Raw genomic sequence first — 11,955 nt, 5'->3', positions numbered from 1 at the left:
AGATATGATCAATCTATCTTTATCAACAGGCTATGTACCACAGTACTTTAAAGTAGCTGTAATTAAACCTCTTCTGAAAAAGCCCAAACTTGATCCGGATGTTTTAGCCAACTATAGACCTATATCTAACCATCCATTTCTCTCCTGGAGAGAAGATCCTGGAGAAAGCAGTCGCCAAACAGCTGTGTGACTTTCTACATAGCAATAGTTTATTTGAGGATTTTCAGTCAGGATTTAGAGCTCATCATAGCACAGAGACAGCACTGGTGAAAATTACTAATGACCTCCTAATTGCATCAGACAAAGGACTTGTCTCTGTACTGGTTTTATTAGATCTTAGTGCTGCATTTGATACCATTGACCATCAGATCCTATTGCAGAGACTGGAACATTTCATTGGCATTAAAGGAACCGCTCTAAGATGGTTTAAGTCCTATTTATCAGATCGATGTTAACAATGAATCCCCCATGCACGCCAAAGTTAGTCATGGAGTTCCACAAGGATCTGTGCTTGGACCAATCCTCTTCACTTTATATATGCTTCCTTTAGGCAATATTATCAGGAAACATTCCATAAACTTTCATTGTTATGCAGATCCTCAGTTATATCTATCGATCAAGTCAGATGAAACTCGTAAGTTAGCTAAACTTCAAATGTGCCTTCATGATGTTAAAACCTGGATGACCTGTAATTTTGTAATGTTAAACTCAGATAAAACTGTTTTTATTGTTCTGGGGCCCAGGCACCTCCGTGACGCATTATCTAAAGATATAGTTAACCCTTGATGGCATTGAACTGTGAGGAATCTTGGAGTTATCTTTGATGAGGACATGTCCTTTAAGCCTCACATTAAGTAAGTTTCAAGGACCGCCTTTTTTCACCTACGTAATATTGCGAAAATCAGGAACATCCTGTCTAAAAATGATGCAGAAAAACTAGTCCATGCATTTGTTACTTCTAGGCTGGATTACTGCAATTCCTTATTATCAGGCTGCTCGAAAAAGTCCATTAAGACTCTTCAGCTGATCCAGAATGCTGCAGCACGTGTTCTGACAGGAACCAGGAAAAGAGATCATATTTCTCCTGTCTTAGCTTCTCTGCATTAGCTTCCTGTAAAATCCAGAATATAATTTAAATCATTCTTCATACCTAAAGCTCTTAATGGCCAGGCACCATCTTACCTTAAAGAGCTCATAGTACCTTACTACCCCACCAGAGCACTGCGCTCCCAGAATGCAGGGTTACTTGTGGTTCCTAGAGTGTCCAAAAGTAGACTAGGAGCCAGAGCGTTCAGCTATCAAGCTCCTCTCCGGTGGAACCAGGTTCCAGTTTGGGTTCAGGAGGCAGACACCATCTCCACATTTAAGAGTAGGCTTAAGATTTTCCTCTTTGATAATGCTTACATTTAGGGCTGGCTCAGGCGAGTCCTGAACCATCCCTTAGTTATGCTGCTATAGGCCTAGACTGCCAGGGGACTTCCCATGATGCACTGAGCTCCTCTCCTCTTCTTTCTCTCCCTCTGTGTGCAACCTCAACCCATTAATGCATGTTACTAACTCGACTTCTTCCCTTTCCCGTAGTCTTGTGCATTCTTGTCCCTCTCCTCTCTCCTCCTATCACTTCCTGCAGTTGTTTCTGGCTCTGGAGCTGTGGAGTCTGGATCTGTGGTTGCGAGTCACCTGCTGCCCCCGTGTTCCTGCTCGACACCCTCTGCTACAATTATTGTTACTAGTCCTATTGTTATTATAATTATTAACATTACGATTATTGTCATTAACACTACTATAAATATCTGTACCATTTTTCATTTAGTCTGTAGCAACTTTACCTTTACTGTCTGTACCTCTGTGTGTATATTGTGTAGGCTGCCTCTCTCTCTCTCCCCCCTTCACCCCCAACCGGTCAAGGCAGATGGCCCACCCTGAGCCATTGTTCTGCTCGAGGTTTCTGCCTCTTAAAAGGAATTTTTACCTTGCCTCTGTCGCCTAGTGCTTGCTCTTGGTGGAAATTGTTGGGCTTCTGTACATAAAATCACAGAGTACGGTCTAGACCTGCTCTTTTATGAAAAGTGCTGTGAGATAACTGCTGTTGTGATTTGGCGCTATATAAATAAAATTTAATTGAATTGTTACCGCAGCGCCAGAGAAGGCCGGCCTGTGACCCAGCAACGCATCGAGATGGTTAAACCACTTGCTAGTGAGCCAGTCAAAGCTTAATCCATCAGAAGTTTTCAGTGCAGAAAGCCCCACCCCCAAAGTTCTTGTACTGTGACTTTTTGGGGGATATAAGTGTCCCCAGAACGTAATTTAGATCTCGTTCCCTGTGGTGGAAATGCACTGAGCTCCTCCACAGATTCCTAGTCCCTGCGGTGGAAACGCAGCTACAGTGGTGGAATTAGTAGATGTTAAATTAGTGAGATTAGTGGATATGCTTTGTCTAACTTCAAGATGTTGCTGTATCTCAACATATTTCATAACATTTTACTAGGAATAGCTCTTAACTGTTACGCCTTTTCTACATGCACTCAACTTCAAAAATGTGACTAATAATAGTCTAAATAACAGAAAACCAATAAAGACTTAGAGTCTACAGCCAAGAGACACTGCAGTGCTTTGAACTAAATGAAGCATGCTTATAATGACATTGCTAACATGCTGATGTTCAGCAAATATACTGATGTTTACCATGTTCACTATCTCTCATTCTAATATTTGCTAAATGGCTCTAAACACAGAAGGGAATGTCACTAATCACCTAAATTAAACAGTTAAAACAGTTAGGATATTTCAGTTCAGATCACAATGGTTGACATTGCCATCCATAGAACAATACTGCTAACATAGCTAAAAATAAGCTAAGGTAAACTGACTTACTGACGCATTTAATCTCTTTAGTTAAAATTTCAGGTTGACATTGTGTGCTTCAAGATATAGTAATTCTGATTCTGATTTGATTATGTTGGTCACTGATCAAGGTTAGTAAATATACATTCTCACCTAAGTTGTTTTTCCTACCCGTTATCATCATTCTAATTGTTTACAGGGCTTTAAGCCAGCACACATTTTAGTCACTGTTTTTGAGTGCCAAATGAATGTGGTTTATTGTAGGTCATTAGTACTTGTTTGTATTACAGAATGACATTTTTAGACAGAGGGTAGAGAGCCGTGAAGACAGCGTTTCCTGTCAGCCCGCAGCACTTCTTAAACTGACTCAAGGCTGTGATGAAAGGTCAGTGGTGGGCTAACAAAGGCAAGGGTGCGAGGAAGAAAAACACACGAATCAAGCATTACAGACCGTAGGCTGTGTGACCACACACAGATTTAATAACAGTCCACCAGGCACAAAGGCAGTGTGGCTATAGGGGAGAGGAAGAAGAAGAAATGAATAAATACACTCGCACACGCTCATGGTTATTTTTCATACAAATACAGACAGGCCCACAACATCCTATATCGTGTTATTTTAGTTCCCAAAAAGCTTACCACTTCATCTCCTGCTGGGCTATGATGTTGATGTGAACAAATTAAAGGAGAAATGTGTGACCTCTTTACTGCATCTACTTATTTTTCATTTTTTTTGCTCATTGTTGGGGTGTTTCTACGCTGCATCTCACAGAGATCATTTATCATTTAAATTATTTCAAACAGGCCTTTGTGACATAACTGCACAGATTCAAATTTCTAAACTTTTAGCTTCCTGTAGCGCTTCCAATATGTCTGTTTAGAACAGCAAATAAAAAGCCTTCACAAACTGGATACAGACTAGTTTGAATCAATGTGATGCAATAATCTGGATATTTTTTTGAAAATGTTGCAGATCATTACTTAAAGCTTCAACAAAATCTCTTAAAAATCCATTTATCTATTTCAGTATTTGAGGAAATGGCAACAGTGATTGCTCTTTTTGCAAATATGCAATCATTTGTGCAGCAGGAGGGGTATTAATTATTCAGAAAAAAAGTAATTTCATCTCAAAACGAAAAGGTATTCACATCAGACAAAGTTTACAGTGAATGTTTACTGGATTTTGCTTCTTGATTTATTTTCTTCACAGGATTTCTCTCGCTATTCGCTATAGTGATTTTTTACACTAGTAAGTAGTTCTTATTTTTACTTTTCTCTGCCCTCCCTCTATGTTCTTTTGCATTTGAACTATCTCGCTGTTCTTCACACTGATTTTTCACTTCACACAGAACAGACTTCATTCTGTTTATGAATCCACTGTCATGGGTGCACATTGATTGCCAAAAATGCTGCAAATGACTTCCATGAATACTCCAAATGCTATTATCAAAAGTGGAATGTATTTCATCAATCACTAAATTACTCAAAAACATCAGGCACCAATCACAGATTTGCAGAATGTGGGAATGTGCTAGCTCAGGAGCCATAATGTATTACAAACGCTGCTGTTATTGAGTTTGACAGCATCTAATAAGAATCATATCTTCCTGTTGTTTTCAGACAGAGAAAAAAATTATTTTTGCTTACGAGTGGAATGAAAGCTTGGAGGAGCACGGTGCATCTCCTCTTTCATTTACTTACTTCTTCAAAGCAGCAGAATGCTTATGACACACTCCAATGAGAGCAACACATTCCCGAAACCTCTCGCCAGACACTTTCATGCCATTTCCTACCATTGCTGAGACATCAGTGGCAGAGCTGGGTTAATCCTTCTGTCGTGTTCTGGTCGATTTGGGTGTTTTTTTATATTATGAAAGTTTTCGCTCTGAAAAATGTAGCTCATTTAATCAAATGTTCATAAGGTTTTTGTACACTTAGGTCATTAGAAATGATAGGTGAGACTACAATTAGCGTATAAAATTGAGCTCAGGAAAACGCCCATTCATCATTGATTGACAGATTGTGAACATTTTTAATGTTTTTGTCATTGTCGTTATACATTCTTTAATGTGTTCAGACATTGATTTTGTAATATAGTTATGTTTGTAATATAAAGTTTTAATGGATGGTTTTGGGCAAGGTAGGCAACTGCCTTGGGCCTCCAAGGCCCCTATTTATATACCAAGATGTTTACTTAAAAATACATAGATAATTGCTATTTTAGCTTGCATATATGTATATGATCTTTAATAACTTATAACTCAAAGCACTTTTTTTAATGTGTGTAGATAATTATTAATATGTTGGAGCCAATTTTCACTAGGTTATATACTGTTGGATTGTTTAATTAAGAACATTGCATATTTTATTAATGGTTCATGTGGTTCATGTGTAAAACCTTAAAAACAACTATAAATTAAAGCTGCAAGCAGCATTGGGTGGGCCCTCGCATGTGTAGTGCGTCAAGGTGTGAGGCGGCCGCATTGCATATTATGGAGCTCTGCCAGTGCAGCTGTCAATTTGCTACGCACTTTGGACGCTGCATGAAGGTGTTATACGTCACTTCTTGTGTCCCCTTTGTGGCGCTACATAGCACTTGGCGCTATGAATATAAATTAATATTGGGGTGTAGATGTGTTCGGGGCGGGACAGTTATCAAGCACGTAAAGTTTTGTGCAGATGTGAGCATGTACACTGAAGTTACAACAACTTCCTTTGTCATGGTGAAGAGTTGATCTTTGATGCCACGCCACAGACATGCCCATTGACGAAAACTCACAGATAGCACAACTTTTCATCGTTAATGGCTTTAGAATGCACGGTAGAAAATGTAAGTCGATCGGACTAAATCCCTAGGAGGAGTTCGTTAAAGTACGGAATGTGTAAATCATCCAAAAATTACCGTAAAATTCTAAATGTCCGACTTCCTGTTGGGTTTAGGGTATCACTCCAAGAGGCTTTTTGGTACATCTGGACATGATACATGTGCCACAGAAATTTCATACATGTAGATGAAACGTGCCACGGGGGCTGCTTCGTTAAAAGTAATTTCCTGTTGCCAGCAGGTGGCGCTATGACCATGGGTGAATGTTGGTATGTACATGTGTTCAGGGCGGGACTCTTATTAAACTTGTAAAATTTCGTACAGATCTGAGCATGTACAGTAAAGTACAACTTCCTGTGTTATGGCGAAGCATTGCACTTCGCCGCCACGCCACTGCCAAGCTGTTCACCGAAAATTCACAAGTTTTACAACATGGCCTCATCAATGTGTTAAGGTTGATCGGACTAATTCCCTTAGAGGAGTTTGTTAAAGTACAAAAATTAAAATTGCCAAAAATGGCTGACTTCCTGTTGGGTTTAGGCTATGGCTCCAAGAGACTTTTTTGTGCATCTGGACATGTTAGACATACCACAGAAATTTCGTACACATAGGTGAAACTTAGTCCAGGGGCTGCTCTGTAGGGGGCGCTAGCGAGCCATTTTTCCACGCCCATGCACGAAACACATAAAATACCAAATTTTGCGCCGCCTCTGAATTACAGTATGTGCAAAGTTTGGTGAGTTTTTGAGTATGTTTAGGCCCCCAAACTTGAGGTTACTTTGCAGAAAAAAAATTCCATTCATTTCAATAGGGACCTCGCAAGGTTCGTGCTCGGGCCCTAAAAATAAGTAAAAAGAACTGTATATGCCTCTTAAATGTAGTGGAATGTGTAAAAAGAGCCATAAAATGGAAATAGTAAAATGATCCCTTAACATTGAAAAAAGTCAAGTTCCTTCAGAACTGCACAGCACTTGAATAAATGTACTTAGTAGGACAGACTTTCCACCACTAGCTGGTCCGGTGATGATAAGGCATGTGGGAGGACACACACCTGGTTGTGTAGCACAACTATGCTTTTTGTCCTTCTTACCCTATTAACCATCTCATCACTCCTCCGATTTATCGTATATAACAACAGTTATAAAATCTAATACTGCCATTGTCATGTATAATATGTCAGTCACAGGGGGCAGATTTCTGCAGAACGAGTACTTTTCCTTTTGATGCTTTAAGTACATTTTCCTAATTAAAAGAATACTTTTACCTGTGTAGAATTTTGCAGGTCTTTTACTTCAGTGTTTTCACATTAATGCAGTGGTACTTTTAAAGGATGTGAATACTTCATCTACAAAAATTAAATGTCATGGTGTGTGGAGCCTCCCAACCTCAAATACACATGGTCTTTTTCTACAGTGTCAGTGGCATTAATGAACAGCTCTGTCCATCAAGCTATATATGGACAAAGCAGCTTTTTAAGCCTCAGTCTCTGAAGCATTGGCCAATTACGGACACCTGTTATTGCATTAATTGCCCAATTAACTCATCCATCATTAAAACAAAATAGGTCACCTAAATTAGTCTATATTTACTCCAGCCAATGGGAGGAGAGAACTTAGTGGGCAGGTGTTTTTATAGAATGGACAGTAGTGGCAAAGCATCAGTAAAGACTAAAATATTGGAAAAATATGCTAATTTAAGAGATCAATAATTTCAATGAGAATTTGAGCTCTAATGGAATTCCAGCGTGCTGTGCAACTTCAACCAACTTTAAAGACTGCTAGCACTTTCCCCAGTGTAACCTTGATAGAAAATAAAAGGAAGTGGGAGTGCTACTGTATCTTGCATGCTCTGCCAGGCAGAACACTGCTCTGTTGAGGAGTAAAAAGGAGAGGACAGAAAGGCAGGCAGCATGCCTGCGAGGAGGTGAGGCTTCTCTGTGCTCCTTGTCCCCGGCTAATTGCCTACGGAAATTTACCCCGTCAGTGAAATAACATATTTTCTGAAGAAACTGCATGGATTCTGCCTGTGATACACGCTAAGAATAACCTGTGACACATCGAAGGCAACAACTGCACTGTCAGGAAAAAGAAAGGAAAGGAAAGGAAAACAATGTTGCCTAAATGCTGATTGTAATAATCTTCTTCACAAATGTTTGTGATAAAATTAAAAGGCGCTACTATCGCTTTTTCATTTCCCCATGTAGAAAATGTCTTTTCCTTTATCTTGCGCTAATGTGACAAACATTGTGCTTTGTGATTTCTGCCAAAGACATCAATTGTCTCTTTTGATATAAATTGGGTGGCGTGAGACTTGCTGGGAGAATGGGAGAGCAAGAGGAGGACGTCAAGGGAAGAGAGATGTGCATTCTCAAAGAGTGTTTATCAGAACAAGTTGTTTACACTTGACAAACTCTGATCATAATCTTAATAATCATACTCATAGTCTGCAAAAGGCAAGCAGTCAGGCCATCTATCTGCTACGATTGAGCCATGCTTCAGTTTGAACTAATCTATTTCAGTAAAAATAAATCTTTCGCAGGAAGCTCAGGGACAGTGATGTTTGTATGTGTGTATGCTTGGTGGGTGAAAGTACAAATAAATTAAAGGGAAAAAACTCAAAAGCAAGTACAAAATTATGGCTAAAACCTATTGTGACTGAATGCACAAACCTAAAATATCAGTTGCAGTTTACAACCAACTATTGTTTATCAAGCATGAACTGCCTCACTCCACTTCCACTGTGCGTTTCCATCCATGTCTCTTTTCTGTGGTAATAACATAACAGCCCCCCCCAGTGTTAGGAGGGAGACAGACCAAGCCTTGTAACTGCTGGGGGGGAAAAAGAGAGAAAGAGACAAAATGAAATTGAGGACAGTGATTTTGAAGCTTCCATTTGGCCCATATATTAATTTTTAATTTGAGGGATTTTTCAGAGTCATAAAATACAGATTTGGATTAACTTGTCAGGGAGAAACCACATATCCCCCAGTATACTAGGAAAAAAAAAACATATTTCTCTGAATGTTTGTGAATGAATAATTTCTTTCTTTAATACTATGGTGAGTGAATCCTGCTTTAAAATGCACAAAGTTTCAAGTCATTCCAGTATTAAATTTCTTCCACATGACTCAAGGCCACAGAGCATAGCATGGATGAGTATAAAACAGCATGAGTGGCTTGTAAATACAGTAAAAGACTGTGCACTGTTTTTTTATGATTCCAGTGCTCCATTCTTCTCCCAAGAGCATTTGGAGTCTCTGGAATGAGGTGTGTTCTACATTTTCAGATAGGCTATGTATTGTTGTGCCACGCTTTCCCACAATGATGTATCATAGCTTCAATTATCAAAAACTGGATTCAGCTGTTAGGCCTTATGCTGCCAAAAATGGGAGTTTTATAATGGAAACCACCACAAAAGCCAGTGGGATTAATACCTCCCTGAATATAAACATAATGGAACCCTCCGTAGAAGGGATGTATGGTACCAGGAAGTCTGGGGGTTATATTTACAATCAAAGAAACTTCGCTGGGTTTTACAGTCCTGCAATTGTTCACAAGTTTTCCTATTTAATGTCTTGCAGACTTTAATATGAGATCCTTGAGATTGCAAAGTTAAGATATTTAAAATGAAAGAAAATAGGAATGATATAAATAAAATAAATAAATACCATTAATCTAGTTTAGACTTCCCAGCTCTGTGAAAATGACTTTTTCCCTTTGCCCTCAATATCACTCTTCTCTCTTAAAATGAAATACACTCCATCACTCTCTAAAATCACAATTCCTGTCTTGGCTTTCCATGCCCTACCGAAAAATTAATTCACAATTTTACCATTTTAATCTGGCTTCATGAAGCCATAAAAGAAAAGAGAGAAAAAAAATCTCAGGTGTAATATTAAACCAAATGCATTAGTTGACAGGGCGCTGATGAATGCCAAATCCATCACGCAGTGCGAAGTAGGGGGGAATTGATCTCTTTCCATTTGGAGCTCTCTTTTTTTTTATTCTGCGAAGCTAGTCAGCATTAGGCTCTGCTGCCTGCCCCCATTACAAATGCATCAGTATGCTCTGTAATACCCATGTCCGCTATTCCCAAATGCAGCCCCAAAGTCAACTGAAGGTTGTCGGTGGCTCATGTAAATGAAGCTTGATTGTAATAGTTCTAAGTGGATTCCGCCCACACAATCCTGTCACATTTGCTCATTGTTATCTGCACCCCCCTCCACCCATCAGGGTTTACGGCGTAAATAATAAAAGTTGTGTCACTTCGCAAATTACCCAAACAGCTTATCACTTATTCATTGTGGTGTATCACAACAACTCCTCGGTGCGTACAAAAGCCACAGCAAGTCAGACACAGGCTTTGTTAATGAACTTGGAAGATTACCAGATCTGAAAATTAACTCACAGTGTTGCTGGTTTCTTTCCCCTCGTGTACGTCTCTCCTTTTTTTTTCTGTTTCCCCAACCCACCAGAGACCAAAAAAAACGGTTATGAGAAGTTACAGAAAATATGTTGCTTTGTTTGCGGTGGTCTTGTCTGTTTTTGTTCAACTTAACTATACTGTTGTTGGCATTGAGTCTCAGGGACAAACTACTGATTGGACAGGTGTCCTTCTCAACAAGAGCCAATGAGCTTAGCCCTAAGTATCCAAGGAAAAAACTTTTTTTGAAGGACAAATACAAATCAAGGAAAGCATGATGCATGCCACAAGTCGAATACACTAACATGCCATTTTTGGAAAAGGCGAACAGCCTGACATAACATATTCAGAGCTTTTTTCCTTTTAAGAGCTGTTATACATTCTTCCCGGCCTCTGCTTTTGAATGAATGGGCTCCAGGACAGTAACTGAAGATGTGTCACGTACATATGCCTCAGAACGTAATTGGATGCTTGAACTCTAAAACAACATCTGAAGTGCAATTTGGAGTCCATCAAAAAACCCAATGCTCATCAAATACCAACTGGACAGCAGTGAAATGCTTGTGCTGGACTTACCATGCTGCAGTTAGGTGATTGAGTTAACGGCACAGCACAGTTAATTTTTAGGGCCCCTTTGAAAATGATCTTCTGCTGTCCATTCACCACTACTCGCATGGCCCCTGTAGCCATTTTCTGCCTGGCTGCCCTTAATTCTGATCTGCAGCCACCTAGTTCATAGACTACACCGAGATACATTCCCAAGGTGGTCGCTGAGAAGCCAGAGATAGAGATGGATTGATATCTCAGATATGAGAAATTGCAAAACTTTTATGTAGAAAGCATGGTGACAGAGAAACTGAATCCAACCCAAACTAACTTTAACATGACTTTGGTGGTTGCCCATTTCTAGAAGAATCTGAAAGGAGATGAAGAAGTAGAAGAAGCTCAAGTTTTACCCTGAGCTGGATGTGAGGGTTCACGTCAATTTCTTCTCTATGCTTTCACTGAACAAAACACTACAAAACATCTGGCTCACAGCACAACACAGACTCCGACACAAACAAGGTGCACTCCTTGTCTACGGTGGTTTAATTACATGACTGAATCTTTAATGTTCCATTGTGCACATCCACTCATGTACTGTCGTTTTGCAGGTGTTGTTTGAAAGGCAACATTGTTGGCACTTTTTGCTTCTTGCTTTTTGTTATTCATGGTCCCTCTGAATAACCTGCCGAGGTGCTGTCAGATGGAGTTGACAACCCTAAACATTTGCCTTCTAGTAACTCCAGAATTGTCTTTTTTACATGCTTTGTAACCTGCAATCAGGAATCAGGCCTCACAGTGACCTCACTCACTGTAGCAGCTACATGCAGTCACTAAGGCTATGGCACCCCCAATTGCAACCACAGGACTCTTTATATTACTCCATTATTCGGTAATCTTGCCTTTCCTACGTGTGTAAAAATATATATGTTTAACTTTTACGCCTATGGTTTGCGTACAAAACATACATGACTGAATAAAACACGTGACATGTTGCATCTGTACTCCAAAGAGCAACAACAGCATCAATCTTATCAGCAAGTGCACCAAAACAACATATGTTTACGATCAAGCAACAAAACTGTCTAGCAAACAAAGTAATTATGATGGGAACAAATGAGGGAGTCAAGTGATGTTATTATAGAGAGACGAAATGGAGAGGAGGTTGGAGTTGATGGATGAGACAACAAAACATCGGACTTTAACACCGGAGATTGCTTTTCACGATAATTCTGTAAGCTTAATGTGTTTATTATTGTAACCAGCTTGAAGTAGTTGTTTTAACCTAAATCATAATCTTTACCTAAATCTAACCAAGTCTT

The sequence above is a fragment of the Micropterus dolomieu genome, linkage group LG20, assembly GCF_021292245.1.
Source record: "Micropterus dolomieu isolate WLL.071019.BEF.003 ecotype Adirondacks linkage group LG20, ASM2129224v1, whole genome shotgun sequence".
NCBI lineage: Eukaryota > Metazoa > Chordata > Actinopteri > Centrarchiformes > Centrarchidae > Micropterus > Micropterus dolomieu.
Note: the sequence above shows the minus strand (reverse complement) of the source record.